The sequence below is a fragment of the Diceros bicornis genome, chromosome 12, assembly GCF_020826845.1.
Source record: "Diceros bicornis minor isolate mBicDic1 chromosome 12, mDicBic1.mat.cur, whole genome shotgun sequence".
Classification (NCBI taxonomy): domain Eukaryota; kingdom Metazoa; phylum Chordata; class Mammalia; order Perissodactyla; family Rhinocerotidae; genus Diceros; species Diceros bicornis.
In genome coordinates, this window is record NC_080751.1 from 49,796,729 (window position 1) to 49,808,758 (window position 12,030).

Below are 12,030 nucleotides of genomic sequence, written 5' to 3' on the forward strand. Positions count from 1 at the left end.
CAAATGCACTATTCAACAGTTTACAGAAAAGAGCTATAAGCTCTGTTTTACATTTCTGCAAAATAATAATAAAAACCAACATTTACTGATAGCTTACTATATGCCAGGCATTGTTTTAAACCCATTGCATAGATTGTGTCATTCAAACCTCAAAACAGCACCATGAGGTGGATTCTAATATAACACCCATTATACAGATGAGCAGGCTGAGGCACAAAACAGTCTTACAACTTTCCTAAAATCACCTAGGTAATAAGTCATAGAGCCAGGGAGTCTGTTAAGAACCTAGGCTTTTATCCACTCTATCATATATAGAAAGAGAACAGTTAAGACCACTCTGCTTTTAGGAACTTCACATGGAAGAATGAAGAAAAGCCATATGTTGCATAGTGCTATTATTGTGGCTTAGAGGTAGAGACATATTTAACAAAAGGCATAATGTTGAACCTCTTGATATCTAATGCCTTCACTCATTAAACAAATATTTATTTAATGCTTACATTGTGCCATACCCTGTTCTAAATATTCACAATGGTGGACAGGTGTTTGATATCACTAGCCATCAGAGAAATAAAAATTAAACCACAATAAGGTGAAACACGACAACCCACCAGAATGGCTAAAGTGAAAAAGACAAACAATAACAAGGGTTGACAATAACAAGGATGTGGGGCAACTGGAATTCTCACTTATTCCTGATAGGAATGTAAAATGCTACAACCTCTTTGGGAAACTTGGTAGTTAATAAAATTAAACATACAACTACCCTATGACTCTGTAATACTGCTGCTAAGTACATATTCAAACGAAATTAATACATATAGACCCACCCGTAAAGACTTACATAGGAATATTTATAGTGAGCCAGCCTTGATGGCCTAATTTGGTTAGGTTAAATTTTGGCGCACTCTTCTTCAGCAGCCCAGCTTTGGTTCCTGGGTGTGGAACCATATCACTTGTCTGTCAGTAGCCATGCTGTGGTGGTGGTTCACGTAGAAGAACTAGAAGGACTTGCAACTAGGATATACAACCATGTAGTGGGGCTCTGGGGAGATAAAAAAAAAAAGAGAGAGAGAGAGAAAGGAATATTGGCAAGAAAGGAAGATGTTAGCTCAGAGTGAATTTTTCCCAGCAAAAAAAAAGAATATAGCATAGCATACAAACAGAAAGTACACAACCCATAAGTGTACAGATTGATAAATCTTCAGAAACATCTCAGAAGCCCACGTTTTTTTCCCTTCTCAGTCACTAACCCCCCAAAGGTTGTCTTGACTTCAAGGATGATAGTTTTGCTATTTTTGATCTTCATATAAATGGACTCACACACTATGTACTCTTTTGTGTTTTGCTTTTGTTATTCAATTTGTTTGCAGGCTCATCAATATTGTATGTAGTGGTGGTTTGTACATTGTCATTTCTGCATAGTATTCCAACATACAAGTACACATTTGGCCAGTTTCCATAACAGAGTAAAGGGAATACCCAGATCTGTTAGATACAAAGTCTGAGCTGACATAGGTATGAAGGGAACTAAAATGCTGTCATGCCCCACTGCACTTTAGGGTGGGAGCATAATGGAGTCATAGCTCAAGTCCATCTCCCAGTTAGCCAAATAGATCCAACCTATGGTAATTTCCCCAGCCTCTGTGTGTACAATAGAGGTGGATATACTCAGCAGCTGAAAGAACCTTCACACTGGCTCTCTGACCTATGGAACAAGAGCCATTACAGTGGGAAAGATCCAGAAGAAGCCCCTGAAACTGCCTCTGTGACCCTTCAAGTTCCACCCTCTTGGAGGTTCTTCCTTTTCCATCATCCTCTTTGGCCACACATGAAGCAGAATTGGGTAGAAGCCCCTCCTTGAGTACTGAGCAGCGTTCTCAGGCTGCTTCCCACCCATGGAAGTTTCAGGACAACCCAAGGTCATTGTTAAGTCTGAGTCAGTCCTGGGCTTCTTCAACCAGGCATGTGGTTTTTTTTTTGGCCAGATTAATTCCCTTAACCATGTCTCTCATCTTCTGATTCTTGTCAATTCTACATCCCTAGTTTTATTTTTCTTTTTTAGGCAGAGTTCTCAGAATCACTACATCCCTTTGCTTTCTTGCCCTCAAGACTCTCACATAAATGAATCGTGCACACCTTGTTTATAAGGCTTCATTGGGATTGCCTCAAATTTAATCTCTTTTTCTTGAGTCCTTGAAGGGATTTCCTGAGCAGGACACATTTAGGTGGATGCTTACTCTGAAACATCTTAGTTCATTCCATTGTTTTAATGCCACAGAGTTTGACCCTTGACACAAGACTGAGTTGTAATTGACTTTTGTTCCTCAGAAGCCTTCTTAGTATTGGCTCTTTCTAGTTGAAGTTAAGAAGCAATTGCCTCTTCCAAAAGTAAGTCCCTGACTTTGAGGACTTTCTTTACTCTTTTCCTTCCTTATTGCAAACAGCAATTCTTCTCTGAGTTCATCTCTTTCAAAGAATACCTTGCAAATGCAGCCAACAGAAACCTACATAAGCTTCTAACATTCTGTTTTCCCATCTTGTTCCCTAAAGCTAAAATTTATTAGATATATGCCTCCCAAGTTATTGCAGGAAATAGTTTTATCAACTATTTTGCCTTTGAATAACATGGATTACCATCCGTCCAACCTCCAAGCCTCATTTATACCCTAGGACTGTTAAAGAAAAAATTATTCATGACACTTTTTAAAGACAGTAAGGCATACTTTATTCAGGGAAACCAGTCTAATGGGGTCTTTGCAGGAAAGGAGAGAGGTTGGGCTCAACTCCGAATACAACAAAGACAAGTGGAGATTTACAGCCAAGGAACAGGGTGGGGGTAGGTGGATGGAAAATTACTAAGAGGAAACATCAGGGGTAAGGGGGATTCTGGCTAAACTGACAGGATTTTTGCTGAAGACAGGCCAGGGTGATAAGATATGGAGGGCGGGGAATAAGGAATGTGATCAGATATCAAGGGTGGGGGATTTTTGCTAAACTGACTCATCAGGATTCTTGTTAAAATTGGACTAAATAGGGCAGAGCCACTGGATAAGGACAGAGCCCAAGGTCAGGGCCTAGTCACAAAGAGGACTCGGGGGAGCCTGACTCGAGTTTGGTCAAAGGAGAGACTCTTCCTCAGTACTTTGGGTCTTCTCCCCTCCCAAACTTTTAAAAACATCATTATCAATTTGGTCTTCTGTCACTTTTATAAAATCCCTTACTCTCAGCTAGATCCTTTTTATTAGCTTTTAAACATGCTCAAATTGTAAACAACAAAACTCCCTTGAGTCCACATATCTGTCTACCGAATCTCTATTGCTTTCATCTGTATCCCTTAAAAATCAAACTTCTCAAAAGTTTTTCTCCAAACTCACCATCCTCACTTCCTCACCTGTCATTCAATCAAGGACATATTTCAGCCTTACTTTAGGCTCTATCACTACACTGAAACAGCTCTTCCTGAGGTCATTAATGACTCTAGGTAACTAAACTAACTGGACATTTTTTGATCTTCATCTTATTAGATCTGTCAGCAGCATTTAACACAGCTGTCCCTATCTTCCATCCTGAAACTCTCTATTCTTAACATAGTACAACACTCTCTGATTTTCCTCCTCTCTGTCTGCCTTTTCCCTACCTCATTTGTAGCTTCACCTCTTTTATCTGCCACTAAATACTGGGGTTTCTCAAGCAATTCTTTTCCTCTCTCACTATAGTCTCTCTTTAGGTAATCCCACCCCTCTCTAGTTTCAAATCTTACCTTTTCAGAGGTAACTCAAGAATCTAGATCTCCAGCCTAGACCTCTCCACTCAAGTCCAGACTCTTTTATCCAATTGTATATCCAACAGCTCCATCTGAATGTCTCAAAGGAATGTTTCAAAATGTCTCCACATGTCCAAAACTCATCTCATGATCTTGTTTCACAAATACGGTCTTTTTCCACGGCTCCCTAGAGCAGGTGAAAGGCAGCACCCTCCATTCAATCACACAAAGTTCATCCCGGGCCTCATTCCTCATCCCCTGATATTGCTCAGTCATCCTATCCAAGTGATGTCAATGTTACCACGATGCTGTGCAAGTTTGTCAATGGTAAAAAGTGACCCAGAAGAATCTTTAGATTCTAAATGTATAAAAGGATTAAACGCAAACTTAGATTGTGATCTTGTAATATGTATTTTTTTAATCTGAAAAGAAATTCATGAGCATCATTTGCTTTCCCCAAAATCTGTTATTATATTGATAAAGTATCTAACAAAACCTCACAATCAAAGAAGTATTTTTATATAAAGAAAACACCTTGGATTAAAAACAACCAGAGCTAGTGGCTGGCTGGTGACCCAGTGGTTAAGTATGGTGCTCCCCTTCCGCAACCCATTTCAGTTCCGGGTGTGGACCTACACTACTTGTTGGCAGCCATGCTATGGTGGGGGACCCACATACAAAATTGAGGAAGATTGGCACAGATGTTAGCTCAGGGACAAATCTTCCTCAGTCAAAAAAAAAAAAAAAACCCACAACAAGGACTGCCATACAGGCCCGTAGTCCCATAAGAACAGCAGGGCCATATGGAGTCTGACGGTAACCATCATTCAAACCTCCTCATCAATGTCCTACTGAAGGGAACCGAGCCCCAGGAGGTTGGCCTAGTGGGTGAGGGCAGGCCCTGCCCAGCAGGCCAGGAGGGCCTGGTGCCTGAGGGCAGGTGCTCCAGAGCAAACTTCGCCTTGCGGGCTGAGTGGCTCAGCAACCAGGCACCCTGGGATCAGTTCCAGTCAGGGAGTTGTAGGGATCAACCAGGCACTAGAAGGGACTTCTGGGGAAAAAACCCCGGGGACACATCGTGATGCCAAGGTCCACCCTGCTCCAAAACAGAGTTACCTGTTTCCCTGAAGCCAGATCTCACTGGATCTCCTTAGCCTTGCCATTCTGGGCATGGCAGGAAGTCTGCTGATGAGAGTCACCTGGGAGACCTGACTCCCACAGATGCCCTGTGTATCTTCCTGACATAGGATCACAAGGGGTCTGACTCCAGCGACCTTCCCCACTCCACATCGGGAGTGTAGTGCAGGGAACCAGTAGCTCCAGGAAAAATGGCCTGCTGGGCTGGGGCGGCCCCTGTTCACACAGGCCTAGAGGTCTTGGGGCCAGTGTGCATGCAACGAACTATCAGGGCGGGGGAAATCCCCCTTCTTCCTTTCTTGTGTTCTTGTGGCTGGACTAATAGTAAAACTGACACAAGACCAGATTAACAGGAGAAAAAGCCAAATTAATCATGTGCACACAGGAGAATCATAAAGATGAAGCTCAGAGAGTGAACAAAGCAGGCAGCATATATATATCTTTTACACACGGACAAGACAAAGAAACTTAGGTTTGGGGTACATAATTAGCAAGGTTTGTTTATGCGGGCTTCTGGGCCTTGAATCCCCTAGCTCTAGTGATAAGGAGGCAGGGAGAGCACCTTTCGCATGGGAGATTTATTTCCTGCTTGCAGAGGAAACAGAGACAGGAGGATCAGAAAGCCCTCTTGTCTTTTTAAGTACCTTTAACTCTAAATAATTAATATTTTATTGTGGGATATTTTGGGGTGGCCTGCCCTAGGCCCCAACAGAACTGTGTGTGCGCATGCCGCTCAGCCTGCTGGTAACGGCTCTCTGGGATCAGTCCCAGGTTCAGGGTCGTGGAGGTGTGACCAGAAACCAGGCAAGGAAAGGGTTAATGAAAATCTGACCCATAACTAAGCATAGTCTGTCAAATGTTTTCCAGACAAGGAGGAAACTAAATGTGCTGTTCATCAGAAGTTGCTGGCCACAGTGAAACTTACAAGGTTGCAGCAGGAACCCTGCAAATTGCTCCAGCTCTAGATGGCATGCGGCATTGAACCTGTAATATAATGGCATTGAACCCATTATGTAATGGCCTGCACATGCACCCTGATCAGGCCCAGTTGTTACACAGTAACATATCTTCTGCACTCTGGTGTATAAAACCTCCACCTGCACTAAGTTGGAGGGGTGGGGAGGGGGAGGCACTGCTTTGGGAGCTATCCCGGGTGTTCTCCATTGCTTGTGCAAGCAATAAACCTTTTTCTTCACCCACTTCAGCCTTAGTTGTGCTTTTCGGCTCTACACTTAGCAAGAGATGGACCCACTGAGTCTGGATACAGAGGGATAGTTGCAGTCACTTCGGGAGAGTCTTCTTGGGGGATGCACAGTCACGTGGGGACTTCTGGGGGGCACCCTTGGCTGCCAGGGTCCATCTTGCTCAATAAATAAATAAATATATCTATTGTCACCAGCACTGGTCAGATCAGTGTGGTGAGGTCCCAGGTTCTGGGTCCACAGACACAAAAGAATTTGAGAGCGGACACACAGTGGAAGTTTTAACAGAGGAGGATTTATTAGCAAAGCGAAAGTACACCCCCAAGGGGAGGGGTGGGCAGGCTTGAAGTGAGCAACTACCAAAGTTGGCGGTGGTCGGTGGCTTTGAAATGTGGGGTTCTGGGGGTGGGTGAGGGTCTTGGAAGATGGACCAATCAGGGCATTGTCTCCATCCCCACGTCGGGAGGGGAAGAGTTTTTCCTTAAATAGGCATCTCCAGAACTGTCATGGCGGTGATCCCCCCCAAGGGGACTCAAAACTGCAATGCAAACGAGAGTATAATGAGGCTTGGGGCTACTCTCGGTCAGGGTTGGGAGGAGTGGTGCACGTCCGAAGAGCCGCTGCCCGGTAATGAGGATGCTGCACCTGGTGGAGTGACCTTGTTTCCAGCTCATATCTAGCTTTCTGCCTATCTCATCCATCCATCCATACAACAACCAAAATGATTATGCACCAGGTTGAGAATCAGAGGGTATGGGTTCAGGTAGCAGTTCATCATTACTCATGGCCTGGGGTAGGTCAGTTCACGCAAACCAGGAACTCTCTTTCCTAAGTAAATATACTTCCCAGGACGCATCAGCCTGGTGAACAATCAGATTATGAATCTCCCTAAAAAAATCCTCAGACTTCAGATAGTCCTCATCAGTGAATTCCAGGTAGTAATCTGTTCCTCTCTTAGCATAGCTCCTGACATCACTTCTGGTGTGGATGCTGTTCCCATGCTAATAACATTGTCATCCATAGTTTTCCCATCTCCAAGGTCACAATAATAAAGTGGACAAAGAAGAGAACAAAAGCCTTTGCTCTCCCAACCCCCCTCATGTCTTTAGGCCATTATACAAGGCTTCCTTGTAGTCTGTCTGTCATACCCCTATAATGGTAAAAAGTAAAATAAAAATTTCCTTGCAGTTCTCTTTTGTCTCTCTTTTCATACTCTAGGAATTAGACCCAGGTCTCCTTTGAGCCAAGTCAGAAGTCCAGTTAAGTGTCATTGCCCTATAATATGCTCCTTCCTCCTGGAGAAGCCCTGGTCAGTATCTCTGATTAAGTTCGTACAGTCATGCTCTCTGCTTACGGTGAGTTCTTTCCCCTATCCAGTTGAGTGCTTGGAAGTTGGTTTTTCACCACTAAAGGATGCTGACAGTAAGCCTTCAGCTTCAGGTATTTACTCATTGGGTACCAAACATCATCCATTGTTTTTCAGACTGCTGCTCACAACCTATTAGTGACCTGGAAGATCAACTTAGTGGCTGCCAACCAGCGTATTTTAATAAATGGAATAGAGTAAAAAAAAAAAATGTGCACAGCACATAGCAGGGAGTGTGTCTTGTTTCATGAAACTTTCAGCTGTGTGCATGTGTGCACACGCCTATGTGTACTGGGTCATGAGGTAAATTCATTTTCTTGCTGACTGACATAAGCTTTTTTAAACAATGTAAGAGTTGGTCTAGATGGGCAGTTCTCAAATTCTCAAATTATGGTCTCTATACCAGCAGTCAGCTATTACCTAGGAAGGCATTAGAAACGCAAATTCTTAGGCCTCATCCCAGACCTACTGAATCAGAACCCCCGGTGTGGGGGGGATCTGGCAATAGATGTTTTAAAAAGCCTCCAGGTAATTATGATACACAAAAAAGTTTGAAAATCACCAGGGTCTAGATCATTTTGCCTTTCTCAATCATAGGAGAGATCTGAGCCACAGAGAAAATGATTTCAGTGACTTTTGTCTCATTTCTCCCAAGAATAATACATAAAGAGCAGGCACTCTAGATGCATAGGAGAGAAGCCAATTACTATATACAATGGATGCCTTAGGGCATTAGGGCTTAATTCTCTCTTGGAAGTGGTTGAGAAGGGCTGGTCTAGAATGATGGCCCAAAGTTCTCTCTAGAGTCAAATTCATGAGACTTGACCCAAATTCTCCAAAACATACAGTAATCCAACACAAGGATTTGAATAGAATTGTTTCTGCTTAAAATATATTTTCTTCTTATCTCTATTGTGTTTGTAAACAATGATCCATTGTAATAATAAAGAAATTAAGTATGTAACTGTTACTAAAAATTGGAAACTAAGATTTGCTGAGGACATTCAAAACCAGCCTCAAGTTCACTTATCTAATCATAATGGTCATATTGACAAGCTCTCCCTAGGTCAGTGATTCACAGTCTTTATTCTGCTTTAGCCCTGTTTTGTTCACAGCACACTCCCAATAGGTAGCATCTCTCATTACAATGCTATGATTCTCACAGGGACTACTGTGGATGGAGAGCTTGAAAAGTCTTCTTGAGGATTCTAACCCCCCACACCATAAAGGATCACTGCACTAGGATAAAAGACAAAGTCACTAATAACAATGTAAGTCAGCAGAGAACATATCATCTTACCAGAATAGCGTAGTTTTAAATAGGCATTGACTGAATTCCAGGATGATCCAAGAACTCAGAGCATAATTCATTGCTGTATACTTATTTATTCCCTGCAAAGAATCACTTTATTCTTTCTGAAGAAAGCAAAATCTGGTCATGAAAAAGGGAAAATTTTCTTGTGAATCAACTAATTAACTTTTTTTACGCCTATTGTGTATGCATCAATGTACTAAGCAATATGTGTGACAGGCATGGTTTTATAGCAACTGGATAGAAAAGATCAGAACATATTAAACAAGCAACATAAAAATATAACCTTAATAAATGTTAAATGATGAAGGACTAACTATGAAACCACCTGAGGTGGTTTTAAAAAAAATAGATTCCTGGGACCAGCCCTGTGGCCGAATGGTTAAAGCTCTATGCACTCCGTTTTGGCAGCTAGGGTTCACAGGTTTGGATCCTGGGCACGGGCCTGCACCACTCACCAGCCATGCTGTGGCAGCGACCCACATACAAAGTAGAGGAAGACTGTCACAGATGTTAGCTCAGGGCTAATCTTCCTCAAGCAAAAAAAAAAAAAAGAAAGAGGAAGATTGGCAATGGATGTAAACTCCGGGCGAATCTTCCTCAGCAAAAAAATAAAAATAAAAAATAGATTCCTAAACCCAACCCCAGAAATGTTGACGTAAGAGTCATCAGAGGCAAGGCCCAGGAATCTTCATTTAAGTCCCCCAGATAGTTATGATAGTATCAAGTTAGGCACCACTACCTTAGAAATCCAGAACAAGAAAATTAACTTTAACCAGTACAGTCAGGGAATACCCTCTCTCTGGAGCAGTGAAGCTGAGCTAAACCTTGGGGGTGGGGTAGAATGCAACCAAAGCAGCAGAGAAAGCAGAAGGCATCTGTGTGCACTTGCCTGGAGAAGGAACATTATTTGGGACAAAGTGCTAAGGAAGCTTTGGGAGGCAGAGAATGAGTGCCTAACGCAGTCAGAGAAGCTTCCTCCAAACTGACTCTTAAAAAATGAGCAAGAGGAATCTGCCAGGCAGAGAATGAGGGAAAGGGGATTCCAGGCAGAGGAAACAACTTGTACAAAGTACAGAGACATGGAAGGACAAGATGTGTCAAGTGAATAGTAGAAGTTCCATGTGACTAGTGAAGGAGATCAGAATACGCCACCCGAAAATATGCCACTTTGGCATATGCATTATTTTGAGCTGAAGGTAATTAAGAATCAACAGATGCAGAAAGAAGTCTTCTCAGAGCTTCCGTTAATGGACTAAAAGCAGAAACTTCGGAGAAACTAGGACTGCCATAAATCCCCACTCCAGGAGAGTATTAAGACCATGAAGAAGAAAGAAAGTTGGCACCAAAAGGAGTCTGCAAAAATAAATCTTACTAAAATAATCCTCATCTTTCATTAGTTTCCCCATATATTTACCTTCCTACAATTTACCACCCCTAGAAGCTCAAAATCCTTTCCCTCTATTTAGTCATTTCTCCACAATTTACCACTCTTTGTTAAAATAGCATATAAACTCTCAAGTCTAACCACCTCTTTGGAGTTTTGACTTCTTTTCTGTGAAGCATAATGAACAAAAAAATTAAATAAAATAACATCAATAAAATTTGGGTGCCTTTTCTCCTGTTAATCTATGTCAGTTTAATTTGCACGCCCCCATTCATAAACCTAGGAGGGTAGAGGAAAAAATTTTCTTCCCCTACACTAGAATGGGCAGAGGAGAAAGGAGGAGAGGCCTGTGAGAGGTAGGGCAGGAGAAATGATCAACATGATTAAGAAGTAAAAGAATAACAGAGATTGGAATCTCAAACCTACAGAGGGGCAAGTAAATTGCTGGGTGTACATGCATATGATATATTGTGTGAGTGACAGGATCCAGAAACCATAGAGAACTAGTAGATTCATGCCCAATCTAGAAGGGGTGGGCTTCTCAAACCAAGCCGATCATTGCCTTGATGGGCGATAAGAGCCTAGTGCTGCCAACTCATCAGATGTATGTTTTCAAGAAAACCCAGAAATTCAGATTTTTAGATATTATCTACAAACTTTTAAATGACTCAAAATTCTTTAAATTATTAGTTAGACCAAACAAAACATAACTCTTGGCCTGATATGGATGCTAGTTTATCACCCCTGGGCTAGAGTCTAATAAACTCATACTGTATCCAAATTAGACCAGTGTCTATCTAGTTCACTATGTGCCTGATTCACAGGTTGGCAGAACATGGCAACTAGGCTGAAGCCTTGTTGGGGAAAAAACAGAAATCAAGTTTGGAGCTTTTATTCTAGAAGGACTTAGGTATGTCTATATGTATCTATATCATCTATATCTATATTAATGCCTATTCCTCAATTTAAACATAGGAAAGATATTGTTCTCAAACTTTGTAACATTCTCTAAAAATTTCCAGGGCTCAGAAAATATATTAACACAGCCAGAGGCTTGATTTGAAAAAAAGCATTCTTTAGTAATGTGAGAGTATTTGCGACCCTACGAGATTAATTCTACATGCTGATATTTAGGGAGAAAAAAGTACTGTTTTCACTGTGCAAGCTGAAAGGGACTTTACTTAGTAGGATATACAAACTTTCATTTCATGAGCAAATCTATGGTCTTTCTTGTTTTCTCCTTGCTAGAGGGTCATTGTAAAGGCAAATTATTTGCCATTATAAAAATTACCTTTCTACAGATTTTAAAAGTTACTTTCTTAAGAACCTCAGCTGCATAAATTTTTAACTACTACATAATTCAAAATTTCCCTTATAATAATCTTGAAGGTTATGACACAAAAGATGCTCTTCTGAAAACTGAAATGAGTTTTCATTTCAATCTTCTCCTCTACATTTTTTTCACAAGTATAAAATATGATTACTCTTTTCAAGAAGATCTGGAAATGCTGGTCTTTAAACTAAGATCATTCATGATTCTAGTGGAACACGTTCTACACAGAAAACTCATCTCTCAAAGATACCTGACGGACTTTAGACAATGCTAAGTGTTAGAAAATTCTTTCTTATATTGATCTGAGGCAAAAAGCCAGGGGCCCCAACACCCAGATCGGTTTTCTTTTAATTCTACTAAATTCAGCTTGAATGAAGTCTTTAGATATCCAGGTTAAAATATAAACAATTACAAAATAAAATGCAAAAGATTCCTAGTAGATCCTATAGCAACGATGACAAAATTTACTTTTAATTTTATTTATTTATTTTTTTTCCCCCAAAGCCCCAGTAGATAGTTGTATGTCA